Source organism: Puma concolor, chromosome D4, assembly GCF_028749965.1.
Source record: "Puma concolor isolate L17-30 chromosome D4, mPumCon1.1.hap2, whole genome shotgun sequence".
NCBI classification, from domain to species: domain Eukaryota; kingdom Metazoa; phylum Chordata; class Mammalia; order Carnivora; family Felidae; genus Puma; species Puma concolor.
The window spans coordinates 2402593-2414106 of record NC_141679.1 but is presented as its reverse complement, the minus strand read 5'-3'; the positions used below and the strand labels follow the sequence as shown (position 1 = coordinate 2414106).

Below are 11514 nucleotides of genomic sequence, written 5' to 3'. Positions count from 1 at the left end.
CAACAATTTCAGGAGTAGATTCCTTAATGCCCCTTACCCATTTAGCCCATCCCCTTACCACAACCCCTCCAGTGACCCTGTTCTCTATATTTAAGAGTCTTTTATGTTTTGTCTCCCTCCCTGTTTTTATATATTCCCTTCCCTTATGTTCATCTGTTTTTTATCTTGAGGTCCTCATATAAGTGAATTCATATGATATTTGTCTTTCTCTGGCTAATTTCACTTAGCATCATACCCTCCAGTTCCATCCACGTAGTTGCAAATGGCAAGATTTCTTTCTTTTTGATTGCCGAGTAATACTCCATTGGATATATAAACCACATCTTCTTTAAAAAAATTTTTTAGCTCTGTCTCTCTCTGTCTCAAAAATAAATAAAAGTTAAAAAAAATTTTTTTTAAAAAGGGGTGCCTGGGTGGCTCAGTCAGTTAAGCGTCCGACTTCAGCTCAGGTCATGATGTCGCAGTCTGTGAGTTCAAGCCCCACGTCGGGCTCTGGGCTGATGGCTCAGAGCCTGGAGCCTGCTTCTGATTCTGTGTCTCCCTCTCTCTCTGCCCCTCCCCCGTTCATGCTCTCTCTCTCTCTCTCTCTCTCTCTCTCTCTCTCTCTCTGTCTCAAAAATAAATAAATGTTAAGAAAAATTTTTTTTAATTTTTTTAATGTTTATTTATTTTTGAGAGAGACAGAGACAGAATGCGAGTGGGTTAGGGGTAGAAAGAGAGGGAGACACAGAAACGGAAGCAGGCTCCAGGCTCTGAGCTGTCAGCACAGAGCCCGACATGGGCTCAAACTCACGAGCCGTGAGATCATGACCTGAGCCAAAGTCGGACACTCAACTGACTGAGCCACCCAGGCACCCCTAAACCACATCTTCTTTATCCATTCATCTTTTGATGGACATTTGGACTCTTTGGAAGGTTTGTTTTCTTAAGTCCTTCTTACCAAATTTTTCCTTCATGGATCGTGCTTTTAATGTCTTAAAACTCATCACCAAATCCATGGGTCCCCAAGATTTTCTCGTATGGTTTCTTTTCCAAGTCTTACAGTTCTGTGTGTTACATTTAGGTCTGCAATCCACCTTGAGTTAGTTTTGTGAAGGGGGTAAGATCTGTGTCTACATTTGTTTTGCATGTGGACGTCCAGTTGTTCCCGTACCGTTTGTTATAATATCTGTGTCTAGGTTCAATTTTTTTAAGGGTTTAAATTTTGTTTTAATGTTTATCTATTTTTGAGAGAGAGGAGAAACAGAGCATGAGTGTGGGAGGGGCAGAGAGAAAGGGAGACACAGAATCTGAAGCAGGATCCAGGCTCCAAGCTGTCAGCACGGAGCCCGATGTGGGACTTGAACCCCCGAACCGTGAGATCATAACCTGAGCTGAAGTTCGCTGTTTAACCGAGTGAGCCACCCAGGTGCCCCTAGGTTCTTTTTTTTTTTTTTTTTTTTTAATGTGGTTCTCCAGTTGTTTGAGTACCATTTGTTAAAAAGACTCTTTTTTCGTCTTCTCCACTGAATTGCCTTTGCTCCCTTGTCCCAGGTCAAATGACTCTGTCTGTGAGGGTCTATTTCTGGTCTCTTTTTCTGTTCCACTGATCTATGTGTCTGTCACAAAGACCACACTGTCTTCATTCCTGCAGCCTTACGGTAACACTTGAAATTGGGGTGATTTCAGCCTTCTGACTTTGTTTTTCTTCTTTAATACTGTTTTGGCTATTCCGGGTCTTTTTGTCTCTTCATATAAACTTTAGAATCAGGAGCTCAGTCGGTTGGGTGGCTCAGTCGGTGGAGCCTCGGACTCTCGATTTGGGCTCAGGTCATGACCCCAGGTCAAGTCCCACATGAAGCCCTGCACTGAGCCTGCATCAAACCCCACATCCAGCGCCATGCGGAGCCTGCTTAAGATTCTCTCTCCCTCCCTCCCTCTGCCCCTCTCCCCAGCTCGAGCACTCTTTCTCTAAAATAAAAAAATAAAATAAAATAAACGTTAGGACCAGTTTGTGGATGACTACAAGGTAGCTTGCTGGAATTTTTATTGAGAATGCATTGCATCCGTAGATCAACTTGGGAAGAACTGACATCTTTCTGATATTGAATGTTCTTGTTCACCAACACGGATTATCTTTCCATTTATTTAAATTTCCTTTGATTTCTTCCACTGGAGATTTGTAGTTTTTCTTGCATAGACCTTGTACAGATTTTGTTAGATATGTATCTAAGTATTTCTCTTTTTTCAGTGCTGATGTTAATGGTGTTGTGGTTCACCTCCTCCCAGCTTTAGTGAGGTATAATTGAAAAAAACAATATATTTAAGGTAAACAACTTGATGTTCTGACATGTTTACATTATGAAGTAATCATCACAAGCTAAATAATATATCCATCACTCGCATAATTACCATTTTCTTTTCTAAAAATGGTTTTGTGGGGTTTTAAAAAAATTTTTTTAACATTTATTCATCTTTGAGAGAGAGAGAGAGAAAGAGAGAGTGTGAGTGGGGGAGGAGCAGAGAGAGAGGGAGGCCCAGAATCCGAAGCAGGCCCCAGGCTCTGAGCTGTCAGCACAGAGCCCGATGCGGGACCTGAACTCACTGGCTGCGAGATCATGACCTGAGCCGAAGTCGGACACTCAACCGACTGAGCCACCCAGGCGCCCCGGTTTTGTGTTTTTAACTTCAAATTCCAATGGTTCGTTGCTGGTATATGGGAGAGCATTGAATCTTATATAGCATCCTTGTATCCTGCAATCTTGCAGCCTTGTTTCATCACCCAACAGCTCCAGAAGTTTGTCATTTTTCTTGGTCAATTCTTTAGAATTTTCTACATAGACAACCATGTCATCGTGAACAGACACAGTTGTATTTCTTCCTTCCGATCTGTATAACTTCCCCCCCCCCACCCCGGCTTTTTTTTGTCTCATTGTCTATGAGATATTTTCAGAACATTATATAACAACAGATAGGATTATAGTTAACAATGTGAATTCTTTATGGCAAGATCTATGCTGTTTGAATATAAGTTCTAAATGCATCTTCTACACATTAGTTACAATTCTTAAAAACAGAATTTCTTAGAATTTATGTATCCCTACAGCCTACCACAGAGCCTGCTAATGGTAAGCACTCAATGAGTGTTTAGTGGGAATGAATTGAGGAATTAAAAATATTGATGTCTATATCCAGGATCCCAGCAGAAAATAGAATTTACATCTGATGGTTCAAATCTAAAGACTTGAACACAGTGGCTCTTGACCATGGCCGTCTATTAGAGTCACCAGGGAGCGTTCACATTCCCGGTGCTTGGGGCAGGGGCCAGGCTTTCCAGGCGATTCCAATGGCCAGTGAAGGCTGAGCATCGGTACAGTAATGACAAGTCTACTTGTGGAAATGTAGGCAGGGCTAAGGAAGCCAAACCAGATATCAACACGCTTATTTTCTAGGTGGAGACACAGAAGCTTGGTGAGAAGTCGCGAGCTCAAGGTGATAGAGGTAGTTTTTAAGTGTTCAAATGGAGATTCAAGCCCGGAGATGTCTTATTCTCAACACACCAAATAAAGTAAATATTTTGCCATCCAAAATGAGTTTTCCTCTGGAACAAAACAAGCCCGAAGTTTAAAAAACCCCTTCAAAGAAAGCACAAGAGCTCCTCCCCTTAAAACCAGACCAAACGGCTTAAGGTCAAAGTTCTCTTTGTGTTCTCAAATGACTTACGGCCTGAAATAAAACCTGTCTAGTTTCTGTGAACGATACAAGACATATGATGCTTTCCCCTCTCCTCCGCAGTTTGCAAATACAATTGTATCTGGACTTTTCTAGAAACAAATTAAATGGAAGTCAGAATGACAGACACTAAATCTGCGGGCTGGTGCTCTGGGAGAGAGGACCCAGTGTGGCTGGGGGAGAGGGTCCGCAGGGTGGGAGAAGACGCTGACCTTCGATTAGAGCAAAAAGCCTGAGCGACACAGACGTGCAAACTTGATTTCTTTCCACACTGCTGGAGATAATCAGTTCACCCTAGCTGTACCTCGTAGCGAAGGACTTAATGCAGATATATTTTCAATTCGTTTGCTACTCATTGTTGATTAGACTACATAACCTCTAAATCTTCTGGGACTGCCAGATGCCTCTTAAAGTGAAGCGGCCTTCTCGGGCGCCTGGGTGGCTCAGTCGTTAGGCATCTGACTTCGGCTCAGGTCATGATCACAGTTCATGAGCTCGAGTCCCGTGTCGGGCTCTGTGCTGACAGCTCGGAGCCTGGAACCTGCTTCAGATTCTGTGTCTCCCTCTCTCTCTGCCCCTTCCCTGCTCGTGTTCTGTCTCTCTCTGTCTCAAAAATAAATAATAAACATTAAAACAAAAAAGTTATAAAGTGAAGAGCCCTTCTGGTTTTGTGTAACAGTGATAGCGTTCGTTTTTAAAATCTTCGCGCTTCTCAGAATTCCCTCTCAACTCCCAAAGTCGTTCCTTTTTGTACACGCTGTGTGTCCCTGAGCTGTTCATGCTGGGGCCTCTTCCCGTGGCAGAAGGAAAGCTACAACTGCTAAGGTTTTAGGTGCAGCGCGCACGCCACAGCTCACACGGCGCCCGTAACTGCCGGCTAACACTTGGTCTAGTTGGGTTACCCGCCTGGATGCCACAGGCATCTGAGTGGACATGTCCTGTCCTGCCTCAGCCAGCTCCCGGGGACAGAGAACGGAAGCAGAAGTGTTTGCGGGCACACGTGTGCTTTGGCTGGGGGTTTGTCGTTTTGTCTTCCATGCAAAATATTTTCTAAAAATGACTCTGAATATTTGTACTTTTATAAGCATAGCTTTAAAGCCCAGTCCTTACCCTCTAGATTGTGTGGTTAAATATTATAATATTTCATAATCATAAATGAAATTCAAGTGTGACACTTTATATGGAAAATTCTAAAATGTACCTAAATTAGATGGGTTGGGACAGTTTAGTATGTGGGAAATATCATACAGTTACATAGATTGAAAACTAAAGCTCATCAGTCGGTTAAGCATCCGACTTTAGCTCGGGTCATGATCTCGCAGTTCATGGGTTCAAGCCCCTCGTCGGGCTCTGTGCCGATGGCTCAGAGCCCGGAGCCTGCTTCCGATTCTGTGTCTCCCTCTCTCTCTGTCCCTCCCCCACTTGTGCTCTCTCTCTGTTCTGAAAAATAAACATTAAAAAATTTTTTTTATTTATTTTAATTTTTTTTTAACGTTTATTTATTTTTGAGACAGAGAGAGACAGAGCATGAATGGGGGAGGGGCAGAGAGAGAGGGAGACACAGAATCGGAAGCAGGCTCCGGGCTCTGAGCCATCGGCCCAGAGCCCGACGCGGGGCTCGAACTCACGAACCGTGAGATCATGACCTGAGCTGAAGTCGGACGCTTAACCGACTGCGCCACCCAGGCGCCCCTAAAAAATTTTTAATAAAAAAAGCTACATCGCAGATACTAAAAGTGCTTATTTAACTTTGATCAATAGATGGACCAAAATCAAATGGAAAAGAAATGTATTTCACATTAAAGCAGCATCCAGGCTGAAGATAAGGAAAACTTTTTTTCAGTACCATGCAATTGGTGAAGGAACCAAGTTAAATATATATATGCCTTCCCGGCCTCAAATTATTTATTAAGAAAATATATCCAAGTACTGATCTACATCCTGTTATGTTATGTGAGTTTAAATTGAATAAAATTCAGGATACAACTTAGTAGAGAAAAGTAGACTATGATTTAAAAGCACTGAAGAGGGGCGCCTGGGTGGCTCAGTTGGTTAAGCGGCCGACTTCGGCTCAGGTCATGATCTTACGGTCCGTGAGTTCGAGCCCCGCGTTGGGCTCTGTGCCGATGGCTCAGAGCCTGGAACCTGTTTCAGATTCTGTGTCTCCCTCTCTCTGACCCTCCCCCATTCATGCTCTGTCTCTCTCTGTCTCAAAAATAAATAAACATTAAAAAAAATTAAAAAAAATAAATAAAAGCACTGAAGAAATGTGTGGAGACAAAAAAGAAGGAAGGAAGGGAGGGTTGCATGAAAGAAGGAGGGAAGGGGCACCTGGGTGGCTGAGTTAAGCCAACTCTTGATTTCGGCTTAGGTCATGACCTCACAGTTTGTGAATTTGACCCCCACATCACTCTCTGCACAGACAGTGCAGAGCCTGCTTGAGCTTCTCCGCCTCCCTCTCTCTCTCTACCCCTCCCCTGCTCGCTCTCTCTGCCAAAGTAAATGAATGAACATTTTTTTTTAAGTTTAAAAAAAAAGAAAGTGGGAAGGTGGGGAGGGAGGGAGGGAGGGAGGAATGAGGGAGGGAAGGAGTGTGATGGCTAATTTTGTGTGTCAACTTGGCTGGGCCAAAGGGTGCCTAGATATTGGGGCAAACATTACCCTGGGTATTTCTGTGAGGGTGTTTTTGGATGAGATTAACATTTAAATTTATAGGTGAAGAAAGACTCCTTAGCATGGGTGGGCCTTATCTAATCAGTTGAAGGCCTGAATAGAACAAAAAAACCAGCCTCCCCTGAGCAAGAGGGAATTTTCCAGTAGATGGCCTTCCACGTCACTGGCACCACTAGCTCTCCTGGGAGTCCAGCCTGCCGGCCCCCAGTGCAGATGGAGACTTGTCAGACTCCATAATCGCCTGAGCCATGTCCTTATAATAACTCTCCGCACACACATCCTGTTGGTTCTGTTTCTCTGAGAACCCTAATACCCCATCATTCTCATTTGGAAAAAAACACACAAAGTCGTCCTGAGATCCTCGAAAGCGAAGCTTTTGCAAAAACCTCGTCCCAAACACACATGCCTTCACTTTACCCCTGAGAGAGGCAGCCATAAAAAGAGAAGTTTTTATTAATTGGTTTTTTTTTTCAACGTTTTTTATTTATTTTTGGGACAGAGAGAGACAGAGCATGAACGGGGGAGGGGCAGAGAGAGAGGGAGACACAGAATCGGAAACAGGCTCCAGGCTCCGAGCCATCAGCCCAGAGCCCGACGCGGGGCTCGAACCCACGGACCGCGAGATCGTGACCTGGCTGAAGCCGGATGCTCAACCGACTGCGCCACCCAGGCGCCCCAAAAAGAGAAGTTTTAAAAACCGAATGGAGGGGCACCTGGGTGGCGCACTCGGTTAAGCATCCGACTTCAGCTCAGGTCATGATCTCGCGGTCTGTGAGTTGGAGCCCTGCGTTGGGCTCTGTGCCGACAGCTCAAGCCTGTTTCAGATTCTGTGTGTCCCTCTCTCTCTCTGACCCTCCCCCATTCATGCTCTCTCTCTCTCTCTGTCTCAAAAATTAATAAATGTTAATTTTTTTTAAAAAATTAATAAATAAAATAAATAAAAACCGAATAAGACGTTAGGAAATGACTCTAAGACGCTAAGCTGTACGGAAGCCTGCGCCACCCGCTCCCTGTGCCCCTGGCCCCACACAGGCCTTGCAGGGTGCCCAAGGCAGCCGCCTCGAACGTGCTGGATCTCTCCTGACAGAGCACCCGGGCCAGGAGGTGGGTGATGCCCGGAGCGTCCCCCGTCTCCCCGCGGCTGGCACCTGCTTCTCGGCCGCCCTGGGCACCGGCACCCCACCTTCCGCGAGGATTTCCTGCGGGTCTGAGCCCGGAGACAGAGGCTGAGCGTGGCCCAACAGCAGGCACCCCTTGCTTTTCACGAACCCGCAGTCCGTCCAGACTCTCAGTTGTGTCCGGCATGTGGTCATCCTCCTTTCTGTTTTGTTCTGTAATTAATAAACTATTTTTTAGAGCAGTTTTGGGTTCACACAGCGCCCTCTGCTGCCGCCTCCAAGCACTGCGCCCCCTTGTATTTGCCGGGCCCACACCTGGCGGCGATGGGGGAGGGGCAGGGAAGGGTAAAGGCCTTGTCTCGGTAAAGCAGGTATGAAGCGAGATCTACTCTACATCAGGCACTCTTCAGGCACTGCGGAAATCGCAAAGTTAAACAGAAAAGGATTTTTTGACCCTATATTCTCGTTTAACAATCTATAATAAATAATGTCAGGGATGATAGCAAAGAAAAATAGAGCAGAAAAAAGTGATAGCGACTGAGGGCCCAGCTGGTCACCAAGGGCCTCTCTCTGTTAGTGTGTTTCTGAAGCTGGTGTCGGCACTGGCCCCCGTTGATGTCGAACAGATCAGAGGGAACAGCATATGCCTCAGAGGGTCCTGAGGCAGAGGCACAGGATAGTGAGTGAGTGAGGCCTGGGTGAAGGAGTCTCGGGGAAGGCCGGGCCCCCTCAAGAGCACTGTGCTGCCCACAGGGAGGCCCCGCTTGATTCTGGGTGGGGCGGGAAGCGTGGGCTTCCACACGGTCCCCTCACTGCGTCTCCGGAGCCTCAGCTCCCTTCCCTAGGGTTTGTGGGTGTCCTGGGACATTTGCGAGGCCGGGATGGGTGAGGCCGCCATGCCTGAGCGAAGCCTCTGTTTCCGGAACATGTTTCCTTCCTTCTTGGTTCCCTCAGGGCCTTCTACCGCACCAACTGAAACTCTAATTCTCCCTAATTGTAAAAGACTTTCTATGACCTATGAAATCCACTTCCATTCTTCTGGGTGGTGGCAAAGACTTTATTTTCTCATCCTCCCAGGATGCAAGAGAAAATATTTACATTCCCTTTTTGCTGAAGCAGCAAAGCCATCAGGTTTCCCAATCTGGAAAGTCCCGATGTGCACGTTTGGGCCTATGCTGGAGACGCCAAAGTGAGAAGCGTGGCCTGCGTCGGAGCAGAGTTTCCAGTGCCACGGCCGGTGTGGCGCGTCTGGGACATGTCTGAGCCCCGGCCGCCCTGGCTCTGAAAGGCCTAGAAGGACCTGGAGGCGGCTCAGGAATGCTGAGATCCGGAGCTCCTCTGCACACTCACTGACCTGTTGCTACGGTGACGGTGACGTGCAGAAGCAGTGACGCCCGCCTGAGCTGCAGCCCTGTCCACAGAAGGCAGAGAAGAGAGAGCTCAGCCCCGAGAGCCAAGAGCCGGATGGGAAGTCACCTCGTGTCCATGGACAGGTAAGAGGATGGAGATGATGTGGGATCTTCGTGCAGCACAGTGTTGTTCGGCCTTGAAAAATCAGGAAATCCTGTCATATGCTGTAGCATTTAAGAACGAGGTTTTCACTGGGAAATTTACACCACGTGTTACTGGTCCCACATATGCCCCAGTGCACAGAGGCCTGAGTGCCCCCAGACCCCTTGTGTTCTGAGCCTCCGAGCCCAGAGTCTGTGTCCCCATCAGACACATGGACGCCAAGATAAGCTCCCCGATATGACACTTGGGTTACTTTAGTCTAAAAGCCAACCAATTTCTAGGCCAGCAGGTTGAATTTTTAAAATTTATTTGTTCAGTTGACCGGTTGTCTCTTCACCTAACTTTTAGAATTTAGTGATGGCGACAACTTCATCTCTTCTGAGGCAAATTACGTGTTTTTTGTCATTTGGTAATGAGAACAGTGTGGCTTATAACACTTCTGGCCCAAATGCTTACCAGAAGGATACAAACTAAGTTCAGCCCCAGTAATTAGGTCAGCCTTTACGGTTGCTGCGTTTGCCTGCTCCTCTTTGCTCGGCTCGATTTGATACTTTCGAATTTGTCTACGTTATTCAACATACGTTTTAAAAAAGCCATCCGTGTGTTCCTAAATTTTTTTTAATGCTTATTTTTGAGAGAAAGAGAGACAGAGTCTGAGCGGGGAGGGGCAGAGAGAGAGAGGGAGACACAGAACCTGAAGCAGGCTCTGAGCTGTCAGCACAGAGCCGGATGCGGGGCTTGAACCCATGAACCCCAAGATCATGACCTGAGGGGAAGTCTGACACTCAACCAACTGAGCCACCCAGACGCCCCAAGGCTGTAATCTTTTAAACCAGTTCTTGAAATCATCCACTCTTGTTTTATCTGTAGGTTCAAATCTTCCAATAAAAAGTGTAGAATTTAGGGGCGCCTGGGTGGCTCAGTCGGTTGAGCGTCCGACTTCAGCTCAGGTCATGATCTCACAGTCTGTGAGTTCGAGCCCGGCGTCGGGCTCTGTGCTGACAGCTCAGAGCCTGGAGCCTGTTTCAGATTCTGTGTGTGTGTGTCTCTCTCTCTCTGACCCTCCCCCACTCATGCTCTGTGTCTCTCTCTCTCTCTCTGTCAAAAATAAAATAAAATAAACATTTAAAGAAAGTGTAGAATTTATATTCTTTTTATTACAGGAATATGGGGCCCAGAGTCCTTGGAAGCCTGTATCTGAGAACCATCTGGATCATATTATACATTGATTTGTTCTTGGCTTTGAAAATGGTTTTAATGTTGATGCAACCTCATTAAAAGTATCTGCTAAAACACTCTGGTACAGTCTACGTGCCTGGCTTTTGAAACCCGCCCCAGCAACAAAAATGCCCTTTGCATAATGCCCCCATCAGCTTATGGTGCACAAAAATGTAATCACAGGCTCGAGTCGCAAATCAGTCATTGTAGCACCTGAAATCTTGTAAAGAGATGAAGAAAATAAGAATGTTTACTTCCTTGGCTATTTAAACTCACTGGTCCTTTCGAATGGATTTCCCCAACAGGACTCAGGGGACCGCAGCCCACCGGTTTGCTTGGTGATGTGAAGGGGAGAGTTCCTGCCTAGCTCTGGCCCTTCGGGGGTGGGGGGGACGACCCAGCTGACAGACTGCGTCCCAGAGCCGGGCTCCTACGTTAGCTTCAGTGGCCAGTGCCCCGTTACCCCGAATGCCCTTGTAAAGGGAGGCTCCCCAAGTGCATGTAACACAAGTCTTCACAGCAAGGCGGCGTGCAAGAGTTCGTCTCATCGGAGGATCTTCGCGCTGTCCTTCCGGAGTAAAAGAGCTGAAGGCGCTTGGGTGGCAATTAAGCACGAACGCGCTCGTTTCCCGACGTTTCCCGACGGGCCGAGCGTGCGACTCTCACCCAGGGAAATCTCGCCCGGCGTCAGCGCTGCCCGGACAGGCCATCGGCGCTTCCGCGGCGCCGATGCGGGCCGGCTCTTCCAGGGCGAGAGGAAGCCCGCCGTGGCCTTGACCGGCAGGCACGTTTCTCGGGAGGATGAGGACGAAAGGCCGCCGGCCCCAGCCCGACGTTTTGCCGGTCAGGGTAACAGGTTCCACTTCGAGCAGTTCGGAGGTTTCCAATCGGTGGAAGCGCTGAGAAAGGGTAGGTGTTGGGGGTGCGAGGGGAGGAGAGTCCATTCTTCACCGAGTCTTGTTTGCCGCCTCCCGACATTCCCCGCGCCTGGCCGCCCCGCGGGCCCCGGACCGGAAGTGAGGTTGCCGGGCGGGCCCTCGAGGCTCCAGACGCCCACGTGGGGAGAGGGGTCCCCTCTGCGAGGTCCCTGTCGGTGAGCGTCCCCGTCTGGGAGGGTCTCTGTTGGTAAAAGTTTCGTCACCCGAGCCCGGGAATGATGGTGAAAGTATTTTGCACACATGTAAACAGGAGGCCATCCGCCTGCTTGCCTGCTTTCTCCTGTCCCCGTGGAACCCGCAACAGGAACCTCTGAGGCCTGTGCAAGCCCGCGGAAGCAGTTGTT

General features: G+C 47.7%; 1 long non-coding RNA gene across 1 annotated transcript in view; it reads left to right on the top strand.

The window, feature by feature from the left end:
• The first annotated feature begins 8543 nt into the window (after window positions 1–8543).
• Window positions 8544–11514, top strand: part of LOC147574652 (uncharacterized) — a 28321-nt gene continuing 25350 nt past the window's right edge. The window contains exons 1-2 of the long non-coding RNA XR_015243380.1: window positions 8544–8995; window positions 10538–11141. This is a non-coding gene — a long non-coding RNA (uncharacterized LOC147574652). The remainder of the gene's footprint in view (window positions 8996–10537; window positions 11142–11514) is intronic.